This window comes from Equus asinus, chromosome 8 (assembly GCF_041296235.1).
Source record: "Equus asinus isolate D_3611 breed Donkey chromosome 8, EquAss-T2T_v2, whole genome shotgun sequence".
Lineage (NCBI taxonomy): Eukaryota > Metazoa > Chordata > Mammalia > Perissodactyla > Equidae > Equus > Equus asinus.
Window position 1 is genome coordinate 69,433,850 of NC_091797.1, and position 26,239 is coordinate 69,460,088.

Below are 26,239 nucleotides of genomic sequence, written 5' to 3' on the forward strand. Positions count from 1 at the left end.
CGCAGGACGGCGAGCAAGGGGTTAATATCGTCGGTCTCTGTCTAAGTCCAGATGAAACCGCCCCTGTGGGTGGGGTGGGGCTGCACCTCCTCAGTTGGTCCTCCCCAGTGTCTTACACAGAGGTGGCTGTGCGACACTTTGCATCGTCGTGGGTTCTCTGATGTCAACACAGCTCGAGAACGGCCATGCTAAATTGAGGGTCATGTCACAGGTCAAACTATGTCCCCAAAAATGTATGTCTAAGCCATAACTCCGGGTACCTGTCAATGTGGCCTTATTTGGAGACGGGGTCTTTGGAGGTGTGGCCAAGTTAAGGATATCGAGATGAGATCATCCTGGATTATCCGGTGGGTCCCTAAGTCAACCACCGGTGTCCCAATGAGAGATAGAATGGGGGAGAGGCTGTGCGAAGATGGAGGTCGATGGGAGCCATGCAGCCACAAGCCAAGGACACCTGGAGCCACCGGAGGCTGGATGAGGCCAGAAAGCTCCTCCCCAGAGCCTCAGAGGGAGTGGGGCCCGGCGACACCCTGATCTCAGACTTCTGGCTCCAGAACTGAGAGAACATATTCCTCCTGTCAAGCCCCCAGTGTGAGGTGGTTTCCTGCAGCCCCTCCAGAGACGAGCAGGGCTAGCCTCACCTTCGCGCCTGGGGCTCAGAGCTCCACGCCCACTCGGCCAGCAAGCAGCTCAGAAAGCCCCTTCCGTGTCTGACCCAATCTGCATGCCTTGTTTCACCAAATGTCTTCAAGGAGCCCTCCCTGAGTGACAGGGCCGGACTCTGCAGCTGTCGGGATAAACAGGACTCGGCTCTGCCCAGAGACACGGGGCTGCAGACGGACAGGCCACAGACGAATGCAGGGTGCCTGGGCACGTGGGTCTGTCCGCAGACCTAAGAGCTATTAGTGAAATATTTATGCACTTTATTTATTTACCCATTTGTTCCATGACAGCCTGAGGCAGTCTCTTCTCAGATACGGCTGTCAGCGAGGCCACTGACGGTCCTGGAGAGCAGCGTCCGTGACCCGCCACCAGCACTGCTCTCTCCCCGGCCGTGTCACATCCTCTGCCTTTCTGCCCGCGAGGCCACTGGAGAAGCTCTGGTCACAGACCCTGCGCCCCTCACAAGGTCAGCAGACACATGTGCACGTGGACACCGGAGCCTTTATTTGCTGAGCACGGAGGCCGAGGAGACCACGCTCAGTCACCGCGTGGACGGAGACACGTGAGTTGTTTCCATCCGTCCTGCTGGGTGGCAAGTGGGTGGAGCTCATCTTCTCTGTCCTGACGTCCTCGCGCCTGCCCGGGGCTTCCTGTCCTCACCGCCACCTTAGGCCTTCGTCTCAGGCTGTGGTCAGTCCTAGTCCATCGGTGCTGCTGTAACAAACCCCTGACTTAAACCACAGATGCTCGTTTCTCACGGCTCTGGAGGCGGGAAGTCCGAGGCCCAGGTGCTGCCTTGGCCGGGCCCTGGTGAGACCCTCTCCCAGGTGCAGGCTGTTGGCTTCTGGCTGTGTCCTCAGTGGTGCGGGGTGAGGCGCTCCCTCGGGTCTCTTCTGTAAGGGCTCTAATCCCCTTCGCGGGGCTCCCCCACCACAAACTGATCGCCTCCCAAAGGCCCCCCAACACCATCACGGTACGAATCTGGGGGACACTGACGTTCAGTCCGTGGCACAGACCACGCGACACCCTCCTGCGTTTCCCCAGCATCTCGCACAGCTTCTTGGGGTCTCACAAACTTCCTCCATCTCCATACGCACTGGGATTTCTTTGGTGCTTACACAGAGCACTCCCGGCTCCAGCCCCCAGGCTCCTCCTGGCCCTCCTGGTGGGGTGGGGTCATGGAGGCAGCCCCGCCAACAAGTTGTGAGTGGGTGACGGGGTCCTCTCCAGGCTGGAGTCCAACTCTTGGTGCTGGTGCAGCGTACCCTCTCGGCCACACGATGGGCTGCGTTTCAGGTCAACACCGCCCACGCCCTGGCCTCCATGTGATGTCGCCACCGCCGCAGCCACAGCGCACATGCGGCCGGAGCAGGAACTGACCTGAGACCCAGGGCTGCCTGCCGCCGTGGACAGCACAGCCTGTGCACCAGACACATGTCCCGAAGCTGCTACAGCTTTGAAGCTGCCGACAGACGCCCCAGGTGTGCCGGGGGTCCTCAGTTCCAAAGGCGAATGCACATGGTTTACAGGCCCCTTTACGCACATTAAACCCGGGGACGCATGACCGACTGACACCGTGAGCTCAGTTTCTGTGGGACTAAGGGGATGGGAGCTCAACACGTGCCCGATTCTCATCTCAGCCCCTTCCCGTCTCTCATCAGAGTGGACACTCCAGGTCTCCAGATGGGCTTTTGCATGATTGCCGATGCCTGCAGCGGACTCAGGAGACCCCACACCCAGCTAATGTTGGGGAGAAGCCCCAGCTTCGTGCAGCTGGACGACCCCCAGAACACCCATCACCGGGCAACACTGGAGGGCCGAGGAGGGGAGGTGGTACCACACGGCCTAGTTGGCCGAGGTGGGTGGGACTTGGGAGGGAGGAAGCGGAGGAGGGCGGCAGGAGCCCCAGCCGGTTATGCAGTGCGGGCTCCTCCTCTCGCACAGGTTCCTTGCTTTCCTGACATTCTGAGAAGCCCCCGCAGTTCCGTATCAGGAGCCGGCATCCCCCTGCCTGCCTCCCACACCTCTGGCCCTGGGCCCCGAGTCCCACCCGTGTTATCAGTGGCTGAGCTGCGGGAGAAGCTGCAGTCTATTAAGATTTAAAGAGATTTAATGTAACAAGACAAGCAAGAGAAAGAATTTAATTTAGTGATAAAAAAGTAATCAAATCTCTGCTTGTGGACAGAGAACAGTTGCCCAAATCACTGGTTGCTCTCACATCCATTATGAGGCAATCCACGTGGGAGGCCCTGGCTTTCCAGAATCACGGGGCGGGGTACCCTCCCGGAACCACTCCAAACCCTGGGCCGACCCCGCCCGCTGCCGCCCCGCCACAGGGCTGTGAACGCCCAGGAGCAGAGGCCCAACTGGGAAACGCTTTCTCCTGCAAAACTCTGAGAGCTGCTGCTCAACGCGGGGCTCAGGGAGGACCTGCTGTCCTTTCAGCCCGTTGTCAGGCTTCCGGGAGTCTCTTTTCGAGGCATGTGTGGGATCCATGCTGCCGCTCCCTGCTTCTCACGTCTTTACGAAGCGTGTCCTTGGGCTGGTGTGTACGTGGGTCTGTTGTCTGCGGCGGCAGCGCCCGCCTTCCCCCACTGGCATCTCCCGCAAGCAGCCGTGGAAGAAGAGGAGGGAAGGGACAGACGAGGAGAGAGGACCCATTGCCACCGAAGCAGAGGTTCAAACTGATGTTGCAGCTCATGGCTCTGGGCTGGGTGGGAAGAAGCCAGGCCTCCCTGGGGGTTTCGAGCCCCACGCTGGGGCGGCAAGAGGGTTGTCTAGTCCTGACGTCCCTCCAGAGCTCCAGCCCCTCCTCCTGCTTTCCAGCACAGTTTGGGGCCTGTGCCCGGGGGTGGCTGAAATCTTGAGTTCACCTGTCAGACTGAACCCCTCCTGTCTCCACGGCCACGGTGACCCCCCAGGCTCCAATTTCCCTGCAGACTGGCCTCAGTGCGGCCCGGCCGTCCAGGTGCGCAGAGGTCAGCTGAGCCCGAAAATCGCTTCACCTGCACCTGGAGGGCAGCCGGCTACAGGCCCCCGTCCCCCTGGAGAGGGTGATTCTTGCGATGCGGCCTCGGACTCCTGGATTGGGGTGAAATCCAGCAAACTGAGAGACAAAGGAAAACAACAGTCTGAGGGACGGGCATGCATTCTTTCTCTCTCTTTTTTAAGTTAAAAAATACAGAATAGTGCAAAAGTATTCATATTGTCCTTGCTGAGCGTTAACAACTGGTAGGATCCTGGCATATCTGCTTCCAGGCCTCTGTAGTTCTCCTTTGCAGAAAGGTACCTACAGTTTTGGTAAAAAGAAAGCATGTTCCTCACAAAAAATTTAATCAATGCAGAAAAGTACAAAGATAAGAATGCAGAAACTCACTCCAAGCGCCTTTGCCATTAATATTCGGTGACGGTTATTCAGGTAAGAAATGCGTGGAGAGACAATAAAGAGAAGCTCTCTCCTGCGAGTGTGACCGCACTGCAGATGCTGTTTCCAATAAAGGGGTTAAATTTCATTTACTTGAATTTAAGATGAGCAAAGGGAATAAAGGGGTTTTTGAAATGCAAATAAATATTTCTTTCTTTGTCAAGTATTATTTCTTGAAAGATCTCTCAAAGTAGTTTTAAAAAGTTTATGAAGAGCAGTAAAAGCTTTGCATCATCTTTTAGAAATACTCGACTTAATTTTAGGTATGGCCATAAAATATGAAAATTAGTTGTGATATAAGAAGAAATATATGAATTTGGTCTCTGCCCCCGTTTCCTGGCACACAGTTCCTAAAAACCTTGGAATCACCAAAGTGACAATTTTAGGGGAGAAAAACAATTCCTCTATCCTCTAAGTCCTTCTTGCTGGTCTAAGAATTAAATCGACATGAGACAGAATAACAGGAGAAAACAAAACAAAATTTAGTAACATGTCTACATGGGAGAGACCCGGGAAAACTGAGTAACTCGCCAAAATGGCCAAAGCCATCACCTTAAACACCGTCTTCAGCTAAAGACAAGAGGATGTTGGGGGTAGTGGTTTGAGGCTTCAAAGGAGGGGAAGGCAATTCACGTGGAGGAAAGCAAATGTTTGTTAACAAATGTTTGCAGGCCTTGCAGAGATGATGGAAGGATGTGGGGAGGGCCTTGGTCAAATGGGCCTTGCCAGTTCCTCCCCATCTACCACACCTGGTTCGTATTACGCTAGAGTTATCTATGGTGAGAGCTCCTTCCCGGAACAGGCCTTCTATCTCAAATCCTTTTAGGCAGTCAGGGGGAAGGTCAAAGTTTTTCCCTGAGTCCTTTGTTCTATAAATAATCAAGCCAAAGGGACACATTTTGGGGTGGCAAGTTCTGATCCCCCCCACAAGTGCCTTTTTGTTTGCTAGTGAGAGGGCCTGTGGTCAGGGCTCAGAAGATCCTCAGCACGGGGCTGGAGGTTGGGGAACCAACCACGTGACCACAAGGTTGGACCTTCCAGCTCCACCCCCGACCTCTGGGAGGTGAGGAGGGCTAGAGACTGGAACAATCGCCACCAGCCTGTGATTTCATCTATGACGCCACATGATGGAGCTCCATAAACATCCCCAAAGGAGGGGCTGGAGAGCTTCCGGCTGGGAATGGGTGTCGGTGCCGGGAGGGCAGAAAGAGAGACACGTGTGCTCTGAATCCAGCTCCTCTTTCAGTGGACCCAGTGCTCACCATCAACACGGTTGCCACGACTTTGTATTCCTGAAATCTGACTGGACTGTGGACTGCATTGCCAGGGTGGCGGGGCGGGTAGGGTTCCTGTTTCTTCAGGGAGGGTCATGGGCATCTAATCCTTTCTCGTTGGAGGATGCTGGCCTCTGCCTTGTACGCGGGTAGCTAAGGTTGATGGGAACACCTGTTAGCGCACAAAGGGCACAATCCACTCGCAGTGAGACAAAAGCCAATTGTCAACAGGAAAGATGGTGGCAGAGAAAGGACATTGATTAAGTGATAAGCTAGAAAATCAGAAGATGGTTGACTAGAGTCCTAAAGAACCATCTTAAAGGGGCATATGATCTTGAAGGAGTTATATAGGCCAGTGGGTTCCAGGGGAGGAGTTAGGAATGTTGACTCTCTGGTGCCACAGACTGGGAGTTGCCACACCAGCTCTTTCAGTTGTCACTGATGACGGCGGTCAGCACAGACTCTCTGCCTGGGGTCATCGCATTCCTAAGGAACTCAGAAGAGCAAAGTTGTTATCTTATCACAGCTGGGAGGTATATGCTGTAGCAGGGGTCATAAAATCTACAGAGCAGGTGGATCTCCTGGAGGGGGCGTATCCAGCTGGGTTAGTCAGTCAGAGGTCATTCAAAGTTACAACGTGGTCTCTTTTCTACAATATGGCTTCCCTTATGTCAACCTTGAGTTGAGCCAGTATCACACATGAGGCCAGTCTGATTTGTTTTCTTGTAAATGATTTATTTTTTCTTGCCTATAGGACTCTCCTTTACCTGTGGCATTGGAGCTTAATGGAGACGTGTTACAGCGTTGGACATTTCCTATCAAACGTCCTGGAAGACAATGCTGTCTTTAGATCTGCTGTCCAATGTTGTTTATTATTATTATTTCCGGGAAGTTCCTCGAGTTCTGTCTTTGAAGACATTACGTCTCCACGGGCTGGTTCTGGTCTTCAGGGAAACTGATTCTCCTCGTGTTGGGTTTTCTTTGTCATCTTCCTTGTCGACAGCTTCTCTGTTGTCTTTTTTATTAATTTTTATTTTTTTTAGTGAGGAAGAGTGGCCCTGAGCTAACATCTGTGCCCGTCTTCCACTATTTTGTATGTGGGACTCCACCACAGCACGGCTTGATGAACCGTGCATAGGTCCACACCTGGGATCTGAACCTGTGAACTCTGAGCCACAGAAGCGGGGTGCATGAACTTAACCACTACGCCACTGGGCTGGACCCCTCTTAATTGTCTTTTTCATCTGCCTTTATTCTTCTTATCTCAAGCCTTTATTATGTGCAATAGTTTGATTTTCAGTGGCAGATAGTACAACAGAAAAGATGATAGAATTGGAAAAATATAAGTTAGCAAGCTCTAATGAAATCACATCTCCAGGCAGGGTTATAAATTGGCTTGGAACTGTTGACAAAACGGTTGATGAGGAGCTGCGTGTTCATGAAGTGCCCAAGTACTGCCATAAAGACCACTTTCTGGATGCAGGTGTGAAGAGGTGGTGAAAATGAAGGACTCATCGTCACCGCCTGAGTCCAGGGTGAACCTCCGGCACACTGCAGCTAGGTCAGCCGGATGTTACTGCGGCCACAGGACGTAAAACATCCCACACAGCTGATGGAGGGTGGTTCGCTTTCCCTTGACCGTGTGAAGCCTCTCGGTGTAGCTTCCAGCTTCAGATGAGGCCAGAGACAGGGGCGAGCCGAACGACAGCACCCGGCAGTGGCCGGGGGCCGAAGCTTCCTGTAGGACAAACATCCAAGTCCCTGCAGCAAGTCAGCGTTGTGACAAAGGGCTCTGCCCGCTCACGGGACTCGAGTGACTGACAGCCCAGCGTGCCGTGCGGCTCTGGATGCTGGTTTCAACTGCCCAGCTGGACGAGAGGATTTTAGTCGGTTCAGGAACTTCGAAAATGACCCGTGTAATAAATGAGACAAAATACAGTGAAACGGAAGGATGAAAACCATGGACTGATGAAAGCAGGTAACAGAGGAGAGCGTACCGTAGGTCTTACTTTGGGTAAGAAATATGTATATGTATGACTATGCACACATATTTGTATAGGGAAAGGTCTGGAAAGATAGGCTATAGGTCAAACAGTAGAGAGATCTGGATGGTGGGAACGTGAAGTTTTTTTTTTCCTGTTTTTGTCTGTTTTCTAATATTCTTCATTGCACATCCACTACTTCTGTAACAATAAAAAGGTCATTTTACAAATAAATGCAGGATACAAAATTCTGAAAAAAATTGATTTTCAGTAGTGATGTTACATATCTTACTACTTGTAGGTTATTTGTTAGACCCATAATGCTGTTACTCTGGTCCTTTGCTTATCGCCTTAGATCTGCACTCTCTCTTCCCAAGTCACTCTGTTATTTCATCATCTCATTTGAAAGTCTTATTTTTGTTGAATTCATATTATTATTGTTTTACTATGACAGAATTGTGAGGGACTTCCTTCCCAATCCTGGAATTAGGTTAGTTTTTTTTCTGCTTGTGTCCTCTGCCTGTCTCTCTCACTGTCTCTCTGTCTCTGTCTCTCTCTGTCTCTGTCTCCCCTGTGGTGTGCTGGGGTAACCTTGTCCTTGGTATGTTGGGCATAAGTTCCCAGACTCGCCCTTCTCTGACGTGAGTGATGCTTCGCTCCTGCCCCTGGTATCCGAGACAGATCTGTCTGCCCCTCCGGCTTGGTTTGCGGATCTGTTCTTTTGCAGGGGAGGGGCGTGGAGGGGAGCGATTGCTGGGGGTGGCGGGGCCCACCCTTTGATGGCATGTTTGGTGAGCAGACGCTGTACTCGCCTACCGCGTATCTATCTCCTCTTCCTCATTTCTTACAAAACCTTGATTGTGTTCAGTGCTACGACGTGCCCAGCTAAAACCAAGTCTGTCATTCACAACTACCTTTGCAGTGAGGTGTCACAGCGAGATGTGGTTCTGCTCTGTGGGGATTTATGGGGAAATTTTCTCTCCAGGTCCAGGAGCTGTCCCTCCTTCTGCTCCTTTTCCTCCTTTCTTCCTGAAATGTAGCTTGATGGTTGGGCCTGCAGCATCCATTTTGTAACCTTGAGGAGAAGATTAAGGACGTTCTCCTGCAGAAATCTCAGCTATGACATCCTTAAGCCACCAAAATAGGGCCACACATCTGCCCACTTCTGGATCCTTACTGTGTGTGTGAACCCCTGGGATGGTACTGAAAGGCAGATTCTGGCTCAGCAGGTCTGGGAGGAGCCTGGGAATCTGCATTCCTCACAAGCTTATGGGTGACCCTGGGGGCCACGCTCCGAGTAGCCAGTGCTTGGGCACCGTTCACTCAGGTTTCTAGCTCCTCATGGCTGAAGGAAGCCCCCCCGGGTGCTGGCTCTGCTGTCCCCTGCCACAGGGCCAGTCCTGTTACACCCTGCAGGTTTGCCTCACTCTATTGAAGGGCTGCGCCTCCCTCCCTGGGAGAGGCCCCGGCTCTGGGCTCCTGTGGAGTCCTGGACCCTTGACTTCCATCTCGCTGTCCACACCCCCAGCTCTCCTGGCCACTTCCCTGGGCCTCAGCAAGAAGGAGGAGGAAATACAAAAATTCCTAGTATTTGCTGCTCTGAAGATTGGGAATATTTATGAGACTGCTCAGGATTCTGCTAACTCACCAGCCTTTCTCTTCAAAATAATCTATTTTAGTATCAAAATGACAATTACAATTTGGAGGGTGTTGCTCCAGAGCTGTTACAGTGAATAATTATCACCGGTTTATCTCTTTGAGTACGTGTAGTCTGTCCACGTCGTTCAGGTCCCCCGCGCATTTGTCTTGGTGGCGAGCCCGCGCCGTCTGGACGAGCCCGCTGCTGCTCTCCGACTGGACGAGGAGGCCCGTCCTGTTTGCAGAAGTTCCAGAGCTGCAGGGAGAGAGGCACAGAGGCCAAGAATTGAGTGTGTACGACTGGGTCACGAGTGGACTCTGTGAGACGCGGGCTGGGATGGGAGGAGGACAGAGAGGTCCCCTTGTTCTGGATTGTCCCCTCCCCAGGGAAGAAGGAAGGAAGGGGCAGGGCTGTTGTCAGACCCCTTTGGTGAGGATTAAACCAAATACAGCAAACTACCACAACATCCGATTAGCTGTTCGGCCCTAGGTGAGCCCGCGTCCTCAGCTTGGCCCCATCACTCACTCAGTCGACGACATTTGTTGAGCACGACTGCGCCCGCCCTGTGCAGGGAACCCAATCTGGGGAGGCCAAGCCCCATGGTCGTCATCCTCAGGGGCCCCGCCGAGGGCAGCCGGCCAAGGAGTCAGTCCCTGTTCCACCTGGTGGGGACGGCTGGGAGGGACGGCACAGTGTGGACGAGGGCCTGCCCTGGGCTGGGTGTCTGGAGGTGAAGCACAACCAAGGCATCGAGTGTGACCAGACAGCAGGGGGGTGAGTGCGCTTGGGCTGGGGGCACAGTGCAGCCTCCCCAAGGAGGGGCGGCCACAATCAGGTCACAGAGCAGAGCGGTAGGGTTGGGGGCCGACCATGTGGTGGCCCCGATTCCCTGCCCTCCTGTCTCCACACCCTTTGCCTTGTGGCCCTGCAGCTCACCCCACGAGAGGTGACGGTGGATGTGACAGCAGAGGCTGGGAAAGTGCCTGCACTGCCACTCACTCTCTCCCCACTGTCACCCCAGAACAGCCGGCTTGCAGCTGTGGAGGGGGCCGTCATCCCAGCTGAGGCCTGCGACCCCCGAACAAGCAGGGGCCCGTGAGGCCAGGAGGACCACCAGCGGAGACTGGCTTGGTCGCTGACCTGCTGACTTGTGGCTTATGAGCACTTGTTGAAAACCTCTGAGTTTGGGGGTGGCTTATTATGAGGCACAATTATGGCAAAGCCAAATGACTCCCATGGAAGAGCGAGGGCAGGGCCGTCTCGAGGGGCCTGTGGGCCAGGCTGGGGTCTGGGGGCGCTGAGGAGTCTGGGCCGGGGTCACGTAGGGGTTTGCTCTGCCTGCACTGAGCGCTCTGTGGGGAGCGCTAAGGCGTCTGTCTGCGGGGAGGAGCGACTCGGGGGCTCTGCTCCGGAGGAGGTGGTCCTGGCTGCACGGAAACGGGTTGCGTGGTGACAAGCCAGCAGCGGACGTCGGGAACTGTCTGAAGCAGCTCAGATGCTTAGGGTGCAAACAGCGCACAGGGTGACTCTCGCCCACCCCTGGTATCCAGGCAGCACGCGTCTTGAGAGCTCCGTCTTCAGAGGCACCTGGAAGTAGCGCCCGGCTCAGTAGGCTGTTTTCTCCTCTCCTCCAGGAGAAGAGTGTCAGGGTTGAGAAGGACAGCTGCTCCGTGGCTCCTCTCCCTGCAGGGGGGAAATTACCACTCAGTTCCATCCCTCCCAGGCTCAGGGATGATCGCAAGTCTTATTGGTGGGAAATCTCATTTGATTTTTAATGATTTTTAGCCCGGAAGTTAGCAAATTTTAGGAAGCTCTTGAACATATTGTCTAGAAATAAGGATGAGCTTCTTGGTTTACAGTGAAACTTGATCTATCCCGACTGAAACGTTTGCTGAGATGTGGTCCGGGGAGGAGTGAGCCTCCAGGCACAGGAGGCGATGAGGCTGCTGGTCACAGGAGGTGAGAGGCTGCTTGAGTCCAAAGGCCACCTGGAGGCAGAGTTTCCTCCCCTTCAGGGACCTCAATCTTTCCTCTTTCAGCCTTCAACTGATTTGATGAGGCTCACCCACATGATGGAGAGTAATCTGCTTTACTCAAATTCTCCTAGACTTAAACAGTAATCACTTTTTTTTTCTGGCAGAAATAGAAAGCTCTATCCTAAAATTCATATGGAATCTCAAGGGACCCTGAAATGATAAAAATGTCTTGAAAAAGAAGAACAAAGCTGGAGGACTCATACTTCCTGATTTCAGAACTTACTGCAAAGCTACAGTAATTGAAAGAGTGTGGTACTGGCATAAAGAGGGACATAGACATGGAACAGAACAGAGAGCCCAGAAATAACCCCTCACGTATGTGGTCAGATGATCTTTGACAAGGGTGCCAAGACCATTCAATATGGAAAGGACAGTCTCTCTAACAAATGCTGTTGGGAAAACTGAATATCCACATGACAAAGAAAGAAGCTGGACCCGTACCTTGCATCATATACAAAAATTAGCCCCAGATAGAGCAAAGACTTAAATACAAGGCCTAGATCTACAAAACTCTGAGAAGAAAACACAGGGGAAAGCTTCAGGGCATCGGATTTGGCAAAGATTTCTTGATGTGACATCAAAAACACAGGAAACAAAAGAAAAATAGTGCCCATCCACTGAAGAATGGGTAAAGAAGATGTGACATATATATATATATACACACGCACACACACACACAACGGAATACCACTCAGCCATAAAAAAAGACAAAATTGTCCCATTTGCAACAACATAGATAGACCTTGAGGATATGATCTTAAGCCAGACAGAGAAAGACAAACGCTGTATGACTTCACTTGTATGTGGAAGATAAACAAATACGTGGATAAAGGGAGCAGATTAGTGGTTACCAGAGGGGAGAGGGGTTGGGAGGTGGTAAAAGGGCTTGTGTGTCTGGTGAGGGATAAAAACTAGACTATTGGTGGTGAGCACGATGCAGTTTATACAGAAACTGATACATAATAATGTACACCTGAAATTACAATGTTATAAACCAATATGACCTCAATAAAATAAGTTTTAAAAAAAGAAAAAGAGGGGGCCAGCCCAGTGGTGCAGTGGTTAAGTTCGCATGTTCTACTTCTCGGCGGCCCGGGGTTCGCTGGTTGGGATCCCAGGTGCAGACGTGGTACCGCTTGGCAAGCCGTGCTGTGGTAGGCGTCCCACGTGTAAAGTAGAGGAAGATGGGCATGGATGTTAGCTCAGGGCCAGTCTTCCTCAGCAAAAAGAGGAGGATTGGCAGTAGTTAGCTCAGGGGTGATCTTCCTCAAGAAAAAAAAAAAGAAAAAAGAAATTGAACCTCATGAAAATTAAAAACTTTTGCGTGTCAAAAGACACTATTAAGAGAGCAAAAAGGCAAGCGACAGAATGAGAGGAAATATTTGCAAATTATACACATGGTAAGTGATTAATATGCAGCACATAGAAGGAACTCCGAAAACTTAATAACAAGAAACCAAACAAACCAATTAAAAAATGAAGACTTAAATAGACATTTCTCCAAAGAAGATAAACAAATGGCCAAAAGCACGTGAAAAGATGCTCAACATCATTAATCATTAGGGAAACGCAAATGAAAACACACAGTCAGATTCTACCTCTCACCCATTAGGATGGCTACTATCAAAAACATAAAGGGGGTTGGCCCGGTGGCGTAGTGAAGTTTGCATGCACCACTTCCGCCGCCTGGGGGTCACCGGTTTGGATCCTGGCCGTGGACCTACACACCGCCACTCGTCAAGCCACGCTGTGGCGGCATCCCGCGTAGAGGAACTAGAATGACCTACAACTAGGATATACAGCTATGTACGGGGCTTTGTGGAGGAAGAAAAAAAGAAAGAGGACGATTGGCAACAGATGTTAGCTCAGGGTGAAACTTCCTCGCCAAAAAAAGCATACCTTTAAAAAAAAAAAAGAGGGGCTAGCCCGGTGGTGTAGTGGTTACATGTGCCCACTCTGCTTTGGTGACCTGGGTTTCATGAGTTCAGATCCTGGGTCGCAGGTTTGGACCCCAGGCATGGCATACATTCTGCTCATCAAGCCATGCTGTGAAGGCGTCCCACATACAAAATAGAGGAATAGAGTCACAGGTGTTCACTCAGGGCCAATCTTCCTCCCCCCCAAAAAAGAAGAAAATAGCAAACGTTAGTGAGGATGTGGAGAAACTGGAGCCCTTGTGCACTGCTGGTGGGAGTGTAAAATGGTGCAGCTGTCATGGAAGACAGGATGGCGGCTCCTCAAAATATTAAAATAGAACAATCGTATGGTCCAGCAATTCCACCTCTGGGTGTACATCGAAGACCTGAAAGCAGGGTCTCGAAGAGGTATTTGCACACCCACATTCACAGCAGCATTTTCACGACAGCAGAAGTGTGGAAGCACCCAGTGTCCACGGACGAACGGATAAACAAAGTGTGGTCTGTGCAGTCATGTGTCACTTAATGATGGAGGCGCGTCCTGAGAATGTATCAGTAAGTGATTCCGTCGTCGTGTGAACGTCACAGAGCGCACTAACACACACTCAGATGGTGCAGCCTGCTCCTTGCCTAGGCTGTATGGCGTTGACCTTAGGGGAACCCGTCACATATGTGGTCCATCGTTGACCAAAACGTCACTATGCAGCATGTGACCATACATATAATGGAATATTATTCAGTCTTAAAAAGGAAGGAAATTCATGGGGCCAGCCCGGTGGCACAGGGGTTAAATTCACACATTCCACTTCTGTGGCCCCGGGGTTCGCTGGTTCAGATCCCAGGTGTGGACATGGCACCGCATGTCAAGCCATGCTGTGGTAGGCGTCCCACATATAAAGTAGAGGAAGATGGGCACGGATGTGAGCTCAGGGCCAGTCTTCCTCAGCAAAAAGGGAAAGATTGGTCTGGATGTTAGGTCAGGGCTAATCTTCCTCAAAAAAAAAAGGAAGGAAATTCTGCAACATAGTACAAGATGGACGAACCCAGAGGACGTTCTGCTAAGTGCAATAGCTAGACACAAAAGGGCCACCACTGTCTGATTCCAATGATATGAGGTCCTGGAGGAGTCAAACTCATGGAGACAGAAAGTAGAAGGGTGGGCACCAGGGGCTCGGGCAGGGGCCTGAGGAGTCCGTGTTTGCGGGGCCAGAGTTTCAGTTTTACCGGAAGAAAAGAGTTCTGGAGATGGATGTTTGGGATGGTTGCACAACAGTGAGAGTGTACTTAATGCCACTAGACAGTACACTTAAAAGTGGTTAAAATGGTAAATTTTACATTATACATATTTTACCATAATTTAAAAAATGTAATTACACTTGAAAAATACCTTCACAGCAACATTTAGACCGATTTTGACCAAAAACTGGGTACCATGAACTGGTCAGGTTGACACGAGATTAACGCCGCGGAGCCGGACGGCGGAGGCAGCCCTGGGGGGGAGTCGGGATCAGCTCCCGAAGTGGGAGACTCCAGCCGAGCAGCCAGCCCCGAGGTGGGACAGGCAGGTGGGACCCAGGGCCCGCCGGCTGGGCTCGCATGGCCGGCCGTGTCCTTGCCGTCCCGGCGGCTGGCTGCTGCTCGCCGCTGACTCCCTGAATCCCCGTGGTCCTGGCGCTCTGTCTGCCCCATGGCAGGGGCTGAGGGAGGACCCACCAGGACAAGGCGTCTCTCCTGCCCCTGCTGCCACCACGGAGCTCCAGGGGAAACAGAGTCGCCCGGTGAAGGGGCAGTGGGCGCAGGGAGGGCCGGCAGGGCGTGAGAAGATCCCTCCCGGCTGCCCACAGAGGTAGGCCCTCGTGGCCCCACCGCTCCTATACTGGCCGTGAGCCGCGGAGCACGGTCCTGCCTTCCCACCGAGGCAGCGTCTCCAAGGCCGCTCCCCTTGCACCCTCCACTGGGCGCAGTGGACACGGCTGAGCCGGGAGACGTCCTGACAGCTGCACAATGCGGCCTGGAGCCATGGACCCAGACCCCTGGGCCACACGCCTGGCTGTTCCTGACCATCCCTCTCCATTCGGAGATTTCTCCCCGAGGCCGGGCCCTAAGGACCAGGTGCAGCCTCTTCCCTCCGCATCACTGTCTGGGCAGCCCTGGGGCCGCCGCGGGGCTCTGCCAGCACGATGGCTCCTCCTCAAACGTGGAGATGTGCTCCATACAAGCGGCGCTGTTATTATTCGGTGTTGAATTTCAAGGAAAATAAAAATTAGAATTCCCAGCGCAGGCTCTCTGCGGGCGTGAATCTCATCTCTGTTCGCCACACAGGGAGTCACACGTCTGTGGAGAAGTCACGCTAACGGTTCTGCAGTGTAATTGTGTTTACAATCGGAAACACGAGCTGGCTTCTTCTGTGGGGCTGGGTCTAAACGCTGGGTGGTGTGTGTGCTGCGTGTGTGTGTGCACGTGTGATGTGCAAGCGTGTGCTGTGTGTGCGTGTGCCTGTGTGACATGTGAGCGTGAGCTGTGTGTGCGTGTGCCTGTGTGACATGTGAGCGTGAGCTGTGTGTGCGTGTGCCTGTGTGACATGTGAGCGTGAGCTGTGTGTGCGTGTGCCTGTGTGACATGTGAGCGTGTGCTGTGTGTGCGTGTGCCTGTGTGACATGTGAGCGTGAGCTGTGTGTGCGTGTGCCTGTGTGACATGTGAGCGTGAGCTGTGTGTGCGTGTGCCTGTGTGACATGTGAGCGTGAGCTGTGTGTGCGTGTGCCTGTGTGACATGTGAGCGTGAGCTGTGTGTGCGTGTGCCTGTGTGACATGTGAGCATGAGCTGTGTGTGCGTGTGCCTGTGTGACATGTGAGCGTGAGCTGTGTGTGCGTGTGCCTGTGTGACATGTGAGCGTGAGCTGTGTGTGTGTGTGCCTGTGTGACATGTGAGCATGAGCTGTGTGTGCGTGTGCCTGTGTGACATGTGAGCGTGAGCTGTGTGTGCGTGTGCAGTGTCGTCCAGCACGTACTTACCCAGCAGAAGCCCTCTCTTCCTCCACCTCGACACACCCCTGGGCAGACAGGAGTCGACAAGCGGGGCGGCCCTGCCCACCTGGCTGCCCTGGCCTGGCCTCCATCCTCGAGGCAGCGTCCAGCCAGGCAGGCAGCAGGTGGTGGGAAGGCGGCTGACGCTGTCGGTTGCCAGGCAACCTTCTCCCCGGCTGCGGGCCCCAGTTCCGCTCCGGCCTTGGGCAGCACTGTGCTCGCTTGGGGAGGTGGCGCCCCCGGCACTGCCCCTGGGTGGTTCTCAGCCTCTCGTGCAATTCAGTGGGCCGTGCCAGCGAGGGGAGCGCCCGGAGCCGCAGGCCGCCCTGCCAGTGGGCTCAGGGAGAGTCTGCCAGGAGCTGCTGGGAAATCGCCTACACTCCTAAAAAGGGACAAGAGAAAAGGAGGCTTTTTTTTGTTTGTTTGTTTTTGGAGGAAGATTAGCCCTCAGCTAACTACTGCCAGTCCTCCTCTTTTTGCTGAGGAAGCCTGGCTCTGAGCTAACATCCGTGCCCATCTTCCTCTAGTTTATACGTGGGACGCCTACCACAGCATGGCTGCCAAGCAGTGCCATGTCCGCACCCGGGATCCGAACCAGCAAACCCTGGGCCACCGAGAAGCGGAACGTGCGAACTTAACCGCTGCGCCACCGGGCCTGCCCTGAGAAAAGGAGGCTTTTAGATGGTGACATGGAGACGGGCGGCCCGGACCCAGGAGGCAGCCTCAGTCCCAGGGAGAAACCTGCGCGGAGCTCAGACGACCCACCCTGGCCGGCTGCTGTTGCCGTCCTTGGTGGGAGAGGAGGGCTCCCTTGCTACTTTGGCTGCCTTTTGGTTGGGTTTCTGTTACGGCTGAGAGCGTTCCGATGGGTCCAGGGGCAGAGGGCCCGTCGTGCGTGACTTTCACGCTCAGCCCAGGGTCCAGCTGCTTTCTAAGAAGCTGCGAGTCATCAGCACCTTGCACTTTTCTCTCAAGGGGACGTGGCCTTGGCAGATGAGTTGGTGAGATCTCCATCCTTTGCTGTTTCCAGGAACGGCTCGGACAGGATGAGAAGGAAGAAGGCCCCCACAAAGGAAGGGGACCCGTGGGGGTCTCAGGCAGCGCCCACTTGTTCCTGGAGACCCTGTACATTCACTCCCACGTTCCCTCTTCTGTCGGAACTGCTCCTGGGCTCCAGGTTTTGGGCCGGAACCCCGAGCTCTGGCCTCTCCCGCGAGACGCCAGCAGGGCCGTGCTCGGGTGGCTCCCGCTGGGCTGGATCTCATTTGATTTGCCCGGAAAACAGAGGTTGGACCAGATCAGAGGTTACAAAACGGCCGTCACAAGTCGAATCTGGGCCACTGGACATGTTTCCATTTTCTGTCTCCATGGTATGTTAGTAGCAAATATTTAAAAGTTAAGAAACTTTTCATAAAAAACAGGTTTCTGGTTTTCTCCAAAAACCAGGGGTTCTTGGCAACATTCAGTTTGTCTGGTGAAAGCTGGCTGGAGCTAAGTGGCAGCTGCTGCCTTCCGTGGGGCGTGACCTCTCCACTTTGCCACGTCCCCACCACCCCATGTTGTCCCTGCCGCCAGTCTGGGATTCGGCGGACGCTCACGAGGCCTGCGCTGGCTCCTTGCTCTGCTCGCACTGCTCACTGGCGCATCCTCCCGACAGCTGCTCACTGAGCACCTGCTGAGTGCAGGCTCCGCTCCAGGGCCGGCAAACAGCACGAGCCACGACCCCTGTCCCCTGGGGCTTCCTTTACCTGCCTGGCACATTTGGGTTTATGGCCCAACGTTTTCAAGGCTCCCGAGGTCTGCGGGCCTGTGGTCCTTCCCCCGCTCCCCTGGGGGTCACCACGCAGGGATCCAAGAGCCTGCAGGGCTGCCTGGACCAGCTTCACTCCCCGAGCGGCCCTGCTGGTGGCTGGTCTTCAAGCTTCAGGGCCCTCGTGGCCGATCGAGTCGTGAAGTGTCGGGAGTGACGCGATCAATGCCCAGCACCGCCCCCTTGGGTAACAGCACCCTGGGTTCCTGCGAGGAGCCCCCGCTCTCCCTCTTCCAGTCTGGTGACATCACCCCTGAACCCACAGCGAGTGTGTGACCAGGCCTGGCCAATCCAAGTGCCACCCTCCTCTGCCCATCCGATTGGTCCAGGGAAGGCCCTGTGATCCAAGCCACGTTGCCAGGGCTCCCCCCACAGTGATGGGAAAGGGGCTTCTCGTGTCCCAAGTGCTTGGACACTCTGCTGGTGGCATCTTGTCACCAGGAGGGAAGAGCTGGCCTGGAAGTGGGGCCAATTCAGTGGGATCAGAGCCAGGAGAGGCTGGGTCTCCATGACATTGGTGGAGCATCTGGATCAAGGTGTGCCTGAAGCTCATGGCAGCCCCTGAGACTTTTGGCCGCACAGGCCAGTACGTGCCTCACTCTGCTTTAAGCCACTTTCAGTTGGGGCGTCTGCCGTTGATAGCGACTGGACAAGCCCTGACTGGCATCTGTATCACTTTAATATGAGAAGCTGAACTTCAGGGAAGAGAAGCCAGCTGCCCAGGGTCGCACGACCAGCTGACGGTGGAGCTGGCAGCAGAGCCCTGGCTCCCGAGCCCAGCCCCACGCCCGGCCGGCCCGCGGCGGCTGGTGCTTCTGCCCGCATCTGTGCTGCCCTGGGCCATGGACTGCTGCCTGGGACGCCTCTCCTCACCGCCGGCAGGAGGCCCAGCCCTCCCGCGGTGAGGAAGGGCGATCCTGAGCCCACATGCGAATGGCCTTGGATGGCCCCCTCCATTCCCTGCAGGCAGGACACAGCAGGCCCACCCCCACCGCAGGGGGTGCACTCCGAGCCCTGTTCACAGTGGGTCCAGCTTCTTGAAGCCGTCTCTGCAGAGCTGGCGTCAGAGCCTCAAAGTCAAGGCCCCCTGTGAGCAGCTCTGAAATAAGAGATTTCATCTGCGAGAAAGCGAGGAGGCTGTGCTGAGAACTCGTGATGCTGCTGGCTGCTGGGCCCAGCAGGGGGGCCGAGATGCACAAATGTGCAGAGAAGATGCAAAAGTTCCTTTTTGTTTAAATTAAGCAAATTAAGAGGAAGTGGGTCTGGATGCCCATCTGCTGGCTCTGTTCGTACAGATTCGGTGCCCACGGAAGCGTCTCTCTTCACTGCATTGCCCAAGACAAGGACATGCCCTGCGGTACCTGGGCCACCAGCATCCGTGTGGCTCTCAGACACAGACCTACCCCTGGCTCTGTGCCCCCCATCCTGCCACAGCCTTCGCAGGTGGCCGGAGGCGGTAGCCTGGCACTTTGGCTCCGCCCACCCCAGGCTGAGAGCAGGACAGTTTCCAGGTCAAGCTGGAATGACCGGCTTCCTGGGTTCCATCCTGGCTGAGCCCTGTCCTGAGGGCCAGCTCCAATGCTCCTTGGCGCCCAGCTTTCTGGAGAACTCCCGCCCTAGAAAGCCAGTCTTTCTCTTCTGTTGAGTCCTGATCACTTGGCACTTATTGCTTGGTCAGGAGCCTGAGGCATTGGGGCTCCCTGACACTGACCAGACCACTGGCCAAGGGCTGGGATGTGGAGGTCAGGACGTGAGCGCAGGGTCATCTGCCCTAGTGCTGTGGTGAGCAGACCTGAGGGGGCTGGTCCTAAAGGTGGCACACATCATTCTGGATTATGTTCCACTGTGTCTAACAGAAACCCAGCCCACAGGGAGGGAGCCGCCCTCTGAATACAGAGCAGCCGGCACAGCCCGTTCTCCCTCGCAGAGGCGGGAACAGAAATGCTTCTGATGCGTTTTCTTCTTTCCCGTGGCTCCAACCTGCCGGTCCTGTGTCCGGGGCCGGGCAGGGCTGGTGCGGAAATGGGGCACCCGGAGCGCGTCAGCCGTGCTGTCTGTGACCCTGGCGCTAGTCCGGTGGTGTCGCCCCAGCTGGAGGAGGGAGAGAGCCACGCACTCACCATGCAGGTTGCAGCAGCGTGTGAGGCTGGCGCCCGTCTCACTGCAGGGAGCGCCCGGACTCCCGAAGAGTCTACTCTGCAGGGTGCGTGGCGAGCCTGTGGGACAGTGGCAGGTTGGGGTGGGGGGTGGAGCTCCATCTCGTGACACCCGCCTCCAGGGGTGTCCCGGGTCTGGACTTTGCGGCCCTGCTGGACCCGCCCCCAGGCCGCCTGCCCGAGCCTCTGTCCTCCCTGTCGCAGCGGCTGCCTCCATCTGCACAGCATGTGACAGGACGTCTGCCCGAGCGGACCGTCCCCTTCGCAGTGAGAGAAACTCCGCCTGTGCGGGTGGACCGAACGGGTCACCTGGGAGCAGCCATCCTCGTGCCGGGGGCAGTCCCTTAGGCGCCTCTGGCTGAGAGAGAATGTAAATCTGTGGGCTCCCAGGGCCGGGGGGCGGGGTGGGGGTGGAGAGTGGGACAGGACCACCTTGGGGGCAGCGGCGAGAGATGCCCGGAGCCAGCATCCAAGCAGGAGGGGTGTGGGCAGGCGTGGGTGACGGGCCACAGTCCCTGCTGAGCCCATTTTTCAGACATGGAAACTTTTTAGCAAATTGTGATAAATAGAAATGGCGAGCAATAGGATCTATTGGAGTCTATGAGGAGTCCATTTGGTGTAAACCTAATTTGGCCTGACAGTGTTTTTCCAAAAGGGCCTGACGTGGCCGTTGAGCACGCATCGTAGATCCTCTAAGGCAAAAACAAATGGCCTTAAGAGAAAGGTGCAACTTCCCTGCACATTGGCCTTTCCTTAAGGAGAAGCATCTTTCGTTAGGCTAGGAACTGATGGCTGCGCTCACCTGTGACCACCCAGCTCACCTGTGACCATCCAGGCCAAGACAACAGACCTGCCACCCTGCTGTGTCCACCGAGACGGCAGACCCACCAGCTGTGTCCGTCGATCGCTGTGCCGACAGAGCAGTCTCCTGGCTATTGTCAAAGGGACTTTTCAATCCTATGTGAAACGTCCTCTCTGGGGGTCTAGAACCACTCTGTGCACCCCACTTCTTTGATGCCTTTTCTTCCTTCTGGAACAAAGGCCCCAGGCCATGGTCCTCACATTTTAGCTTAGAATAAACTCACCCAAATTTTCATTGATAGCTTGGTTCTGGATTATTTTTTTCGACAATTGCAAAGTTAATTTGTCTTAAATTTGAATGAAAAGATTTAGAGAAAGCACGGGAAAGCACAAGCGTCGTGCTTGACACAGGCGGGGGAGCTGGGCGGGGTCTGCCCTTCACTGTGGTTGGTTCTGTCCCCCCAACCCGCAGTCCTGCCCCCTGGACCCCGCCCCCAGGGCCGAGCCTGGCTTTGTGTGTAGTGGTCTCTCCTGCTTCTGCCCCTCCTGTCCTCCGAGATTCGAGGTTAGTGGACACTCCGTGGCAGAGACACTGTGACAGGCTCTCGTGCATCAGTTTCTGCAGCTGCCGAAACAAAGCACCACAGACCCGGCTGCTTAAGCCGCAGAAATTCATTGTCTCTCGGGTTTGGAGGCCAGAAGTCCACGAACAAAGCAAGCTCTCTGCGGGTCCAGGGGTGGAACCCGGGTCGCCCCTTTGAACCCGTCCCACCCCCACTGCGGCCTCAGGTGGCGGCTGGCTCCTCTGAGGCCTCTCTCCTTGGCGTGTGGACGCCGTCTCCTCCGGTGGTCGTCCCTCGGCGTGTCTGCGTCCTCTTCTTGTGAGGATGCCATCACGTTAGATTGGGGCCCCCCATAGGGATCTCATCTTAACTTGATCGTCTGCACAGGCCCGTCTCCAATAAAGTCACGTCTGAGGTACAGAGGGTAGGACGCCAGCATGTCTTTCTGGGGACACAGTTCAGCCCGCAGCACTCCCGTTCTCCATGCTCTTCTAAGACGTGGTTTTGACAGCCCCTCCTTGGGAGGTGGGGTCCCCGTCCCCTCCTTTGGAATCCTCTTAGGTTTCTGTTGATGGTGGAAGCAAGGTCATGTGACGTCTGGGACTAGGTCACTAGGTGACACTTCTCTCTGAGGTGCTTGTCCTCAGAGCCCAACCTCCAACTGCGAGGAGCCCAAGCAGCCCCTGGAGAGGCCGAGCGGGGACAGACCGAGGCCCCTGAGTGAGCCCGGCCTCTGCCGGCACCAATTGGCCAGCCCTGTGTGAGCCGCCTGGAGGTGCCTGCCCGGCTCCTGGTCAAGCTGCCCTGGGGACTCTGGGAGCAGAGACGACTCCTCCCCACAATCTGTGCCCAAATGTAATTTGTGAACAAAATAAAGATTGCTGTTGTTAAGCCATTACGTGGTTACTATCAGCAACAAATAACTGATGCAACCCTGAGTCCGTGAGGCAGAGCCCCCAGGAGGGCTCGGGTGGGAGAGAGGGGTGGGACCTGGGGCTCGGCAGACAGGCAGGGCCCTTTCCTACACACGGGCGACCGAAGCGGGAATCTCCCTAGGTTTCTATCAAACCAGCACGGCACCACGGCCTGGGGCCAACTGGCCGGGCCTGAGTGTGAGTGAAGGACCACACGTGGAGCCCACATGAGGGCCACTGTCAGAGTCTCTTCGTGGCTCCGGACCTGCAGCTGACAAGTGTGCGCGGGGCTGTGCAGGACCAGTGTTCAACGCACCACCATGCGGCCCTAGAGAGGTGATGGTGCCAGGCGTCGATCCCACTTGGACCTCTTTCTGCCTGTCCAGCCGCAGAACCCGGGCTTGCTCCTTTGAGCTGACCCCGCCACCCACTGTGGTTTCAGGTGGTGGGGAAGCCACAGGCAAGATGCGCTGGACTTGCTGTGGTCGCAGTGAATCACATTTCAATTATAACTGACAGAAGCTCTGTTCAGACTGGGTCCTGCCCCAAAGGGCTCACGTAACTGAAAATTCAAGGACAGCTCAAGCTTCAGGCATAGCTTGATCCAGGTGCTCAAACCATGTTGTCAGGAATGTCTCTCCAGCTCTCAGCTCTGTCCCCTCTTGGACTGCTTCCTGTCTCCATGAGGCTGCCCCTGGAAGGCTTTCTCTCAAAAACTGCAGCAAAGACCCTAGGATTGTGTCTGACCTTGCCCGGCTGGGTCACATACCCTCTCCTGAATCATCACTGGGCTGGGGGTGGTGGTGGAATATCCTGATTGGCCAGCCCCAGGCCATACGCCCCACCCTGGAAGCAGATCATGGGGTCGACTCCACCCAAAGCTCGGCCCTTTCAAGCTGGAGTGACTCTGTAGAGGAAAGCGGGGCTGCTGTCCCCAGTGAAGGGGCACTGGACACTGAGCACGCAAAAGGCACAGGTGTCTGTTCCACAAGGAGGAGTCACTGCGCGATTGGATGGTTCGCCAGAAACGAGGGGAAGACGTGTGACTCTGTTTCCTGAGCTGACGTCACCGTGTCTGGAAACAGAAGGCCCTCCTGCCTCCACTCACCAGACACTGGGGTGCGAAGAACCGGTCCAGCGTCTCTGCCACCTGGCTCTTCTCTTCCCGATTCTTCGGCCCAGGGGCAGGGCCAGGCCCTCCTGTGCGTCTGCGGGTGGGGGGGCTCCGCCTGCTCTGCCGGTGACAGTGTCCCCAGGGAGGCCCCAGGCTCCCTGCATCTTTGTCCCTCACGCAGCCAGGGAACAGAAGAGGCCAGGAGCTGGCAGCGACGGTGCTTCTCCTCCACGGCCGCTGGGGTCCCTCTGCCAAGTGGTGCCTGAGAGCGTGCTCACCAAACCCACGCTCAGCCTCCTAGTCACTCGATCACAGGCCTCGTTACCGCGAGGATCAACAGCCAGGACAAGCAACGCTCCCAGACGAGGGAAGCCATTAAACGGCTTTGTCCTCGTGATGTGGAGGGTGTCCTGTCTGATGACTCCCTCGTCCGGGCCGGGCTCCCCGGCTCCTCCATATGGGCGATTTGGGTTGAATTAAAAATGATGTGTAGCTGGTGCTGTGTCAAGACCACAGACGGAGCTGGGAAGGGTACCGCGCCCGCTCCCGCCGCTCTCGATGGGGGGAGTCGCTCGTGTGGTGAGCGGTCCCCATGGAGGGCACCCCAGAGGCCAGGCTGTCTCATCTGCGCCTGTGCGGCTGGTATCCCTCTATCCTTCCTTCCACAAAGAGCTGCATTCTGGAGAGACAGGGGTGGGTGGGGACGTACATTTTAGTTCTCAGGGGTCTTTTCATGTAGCAAGAAAGACGCACTAACCACATAATGACAAGACTACCCTTCTACAGACTTTGGTAAGTGCTATGAAAGAAAGAATATGGGACTATGGGGAGAAAGCCAGGAGGCCCTGACGTGCTCTAGAGGGAGGGCGCTAAGATATGAGGGGCAGCAGTCAGCTAACGGAAAGGAAACAGACGGGGGGTAGCGAGAGGACAGCAGGCAGAGGAGCAGCAATGCAAAGGCCCTGAGGCGGGAGGGGCCTGCCGTCCCAGGAACCGCGGGAGGCCAGGGTGCTTAGGACACAGTGAGAAGGGAGAAGAGAGGGGAGACAAGGCAGGAGGCAGCAGCCCAACCACACCAGTTCTCAGACCCAACAGGAGGACCTGGGTGTGATTCTAAAAGCAGTTGGGGCCTCTGGGACTGCGGCACCCAGAAGCAAACACACCGACGAGGGGTCCATGAGGATGAGGGGCCAGGAGGCTGGAGGGGGTGGGATACACTCAGACGGTGCCGGCTCTCGACGGCTGAGCCTCAAGCTAAGATCTCTAGAGCCTGGACTCGCAGAATCGGGGCTGCCACAGCGTCCACGCAGACGGCAGGAAATGCCGACTGCAGATTCTGCGGTGGGGAGGGAGGCCGGACAGACTCCGCACCACAGACGGCCACGCCGGGCTGACCACCACCTGGAACACCCAACGGCCATTCCCCCTCAGCGCCTTCTTTAGAAGTTCTTTCCCAGGGAGCAGGTGTCTGGTCACTGAGAGGAGGAGACACGACCTGACAGGTTCACAGGAACCAGCTGTCGCCCAGAGGAAAGCAGGGCCCCAGGGGGAGGCCTGGGAAGGAAGGTTTGGCCTGCAGAGAAGTGGGGAGCCACAGCGTGGACATGCATGCTCGGCCGAAGGCACGGCGGGGCAAGGGTTCCACGTGGGGCCTTCGGGACGGCCTGAGCCCGGGCTGCCGCGGACCTGTGGGTCTGGCGCTAAGGGGCTGCTCTCTGGCTCACCTGCGTCCAGGGGGCCGTCTCTCAGGCCAGCCGTGACTCGTCCAGGGGTGCCCGCCCAGCATTGTTCCACCTCCTGTTAGACACATCTCCATCTCCACTCGTGTTGTTCTGGGGAGGGTTCTCCACCGGGTGAGCCTCCTACCTGGGAGGAGAGGACATGAGCTGGACTTGCACTGGGGTGAGCCAGGTGTCGCTCTCGGTCACACACAGCTGATTGGCCAGGACCTGTCATGTGACCACACCTCACTGCAAAGGAGACTGGGAGATGTAGTCTTCATCTGGGCAGCTGAGACCCTCGGTTCAATTGCTATGCGGGCATGGAGAGGAGCGATTTGGGAGGAGAGATGCTGTCAGGCTTCGCCACAGAGACCACGCCTTATGCAGGCGGCATCTGGGGGCTTCGGCCTGGAAGAAGCCAGGGAGAGCAGAAAGCTGGCCGAGAGAGGGGAGCCACCGTGCGAGGTGGAGAGGGGGCTTGTCAGGAGCCCAGTCTCTGGGCTCCAGCACCTGAGGTTCACGCTGCCTTTCCCCTCGTTAGATTCCACGAGTGAATGCATTCCGCTCCTAGTTAAGCGAGTTCAAGTTGGGTGTCTACCACTGACCATCAAGAGCCTGGACGGCACGTGGGGCCAGAGGGTCAGATTAGAGCTGAGACCCCACCGGGCCCAGGACTTCCCAGGGGCTCACGCCCTGCAACCTCCTCCCAGCCCACACGGATCTGGGCTCCACCCAGGCGCGCTGGGTGAGGGCCCGGCGAGGGATTCCTGCCCCTCCCGCATGAGGCCTCTACCTTCCTCCGCACCAACTGTTCCTCCCGAATCGCCGGAATTTCTCCTTCGCAGGAGAGCGCTTGGCAAAGGCTTCTCTTTCTTTCTTCCTCTTTTGGTTTGTGTTTTTTAGAGGACTAAAAGCCAGCCGTTATGTGTCACTGGAACATATGAAAGGAAGCTTGTTATTTTCCAACCACAGTCGCTCCCAATCTCAGACCCCAGGAATGCAGGTTTTTGAAAGCAAACACCAGTAGAAGCGAGTCAGAACGCACCAGATGGCCGGGCTGCAATGGCGGAACCCGCTCCCTCGGAAGCTGGAACGTTCCCCGCCAAACAGAAGCCGCGTGAGTCACTCTCCGCGGTGCCTGGGAAGCTGCCGCTTCTGTCTTCTTCCTCTTCTCCAAATGTTGCCCCAAGAATCCAGCAAA

General features: G+C 55.5%; 1 long non-coding RNA gene across 3 annotated transcripts; it reads right to left on the reverse strand.

Moving 5' to 3' along the window:
* Nucleotides 1–2,851: 2,851 nt before the first annotated feature.
* Nucleotides 2,852–26,239, reverse strand: LOC123288176 (uncharacterized). Of its 3 annotated transcripts, XR_011505283.1 has the most exons (6): nt 26,084–26,239; nt 25,832–25,969; nt 25,042–25,183; nt 15,948–16,341; nt 10,520–10,665; nt 2,852–9,237 (listed from the first exon to the last, which is right to left on the reverse strand). It is a non-coding gene; the product is annotated as an uncharacterized lncRNA (long non-coding RNA). The 3 variants fall into 3 exon arrangements; XR_011505284.1 differs by lacking the exon at nt 15,948–16,341; XR_011505282.1 differs by lacking the exons at nt 2,852–9,237; nt 10,520–10,665; nt 15,948–16,341 and adding an exon at nt 10,690–12,280.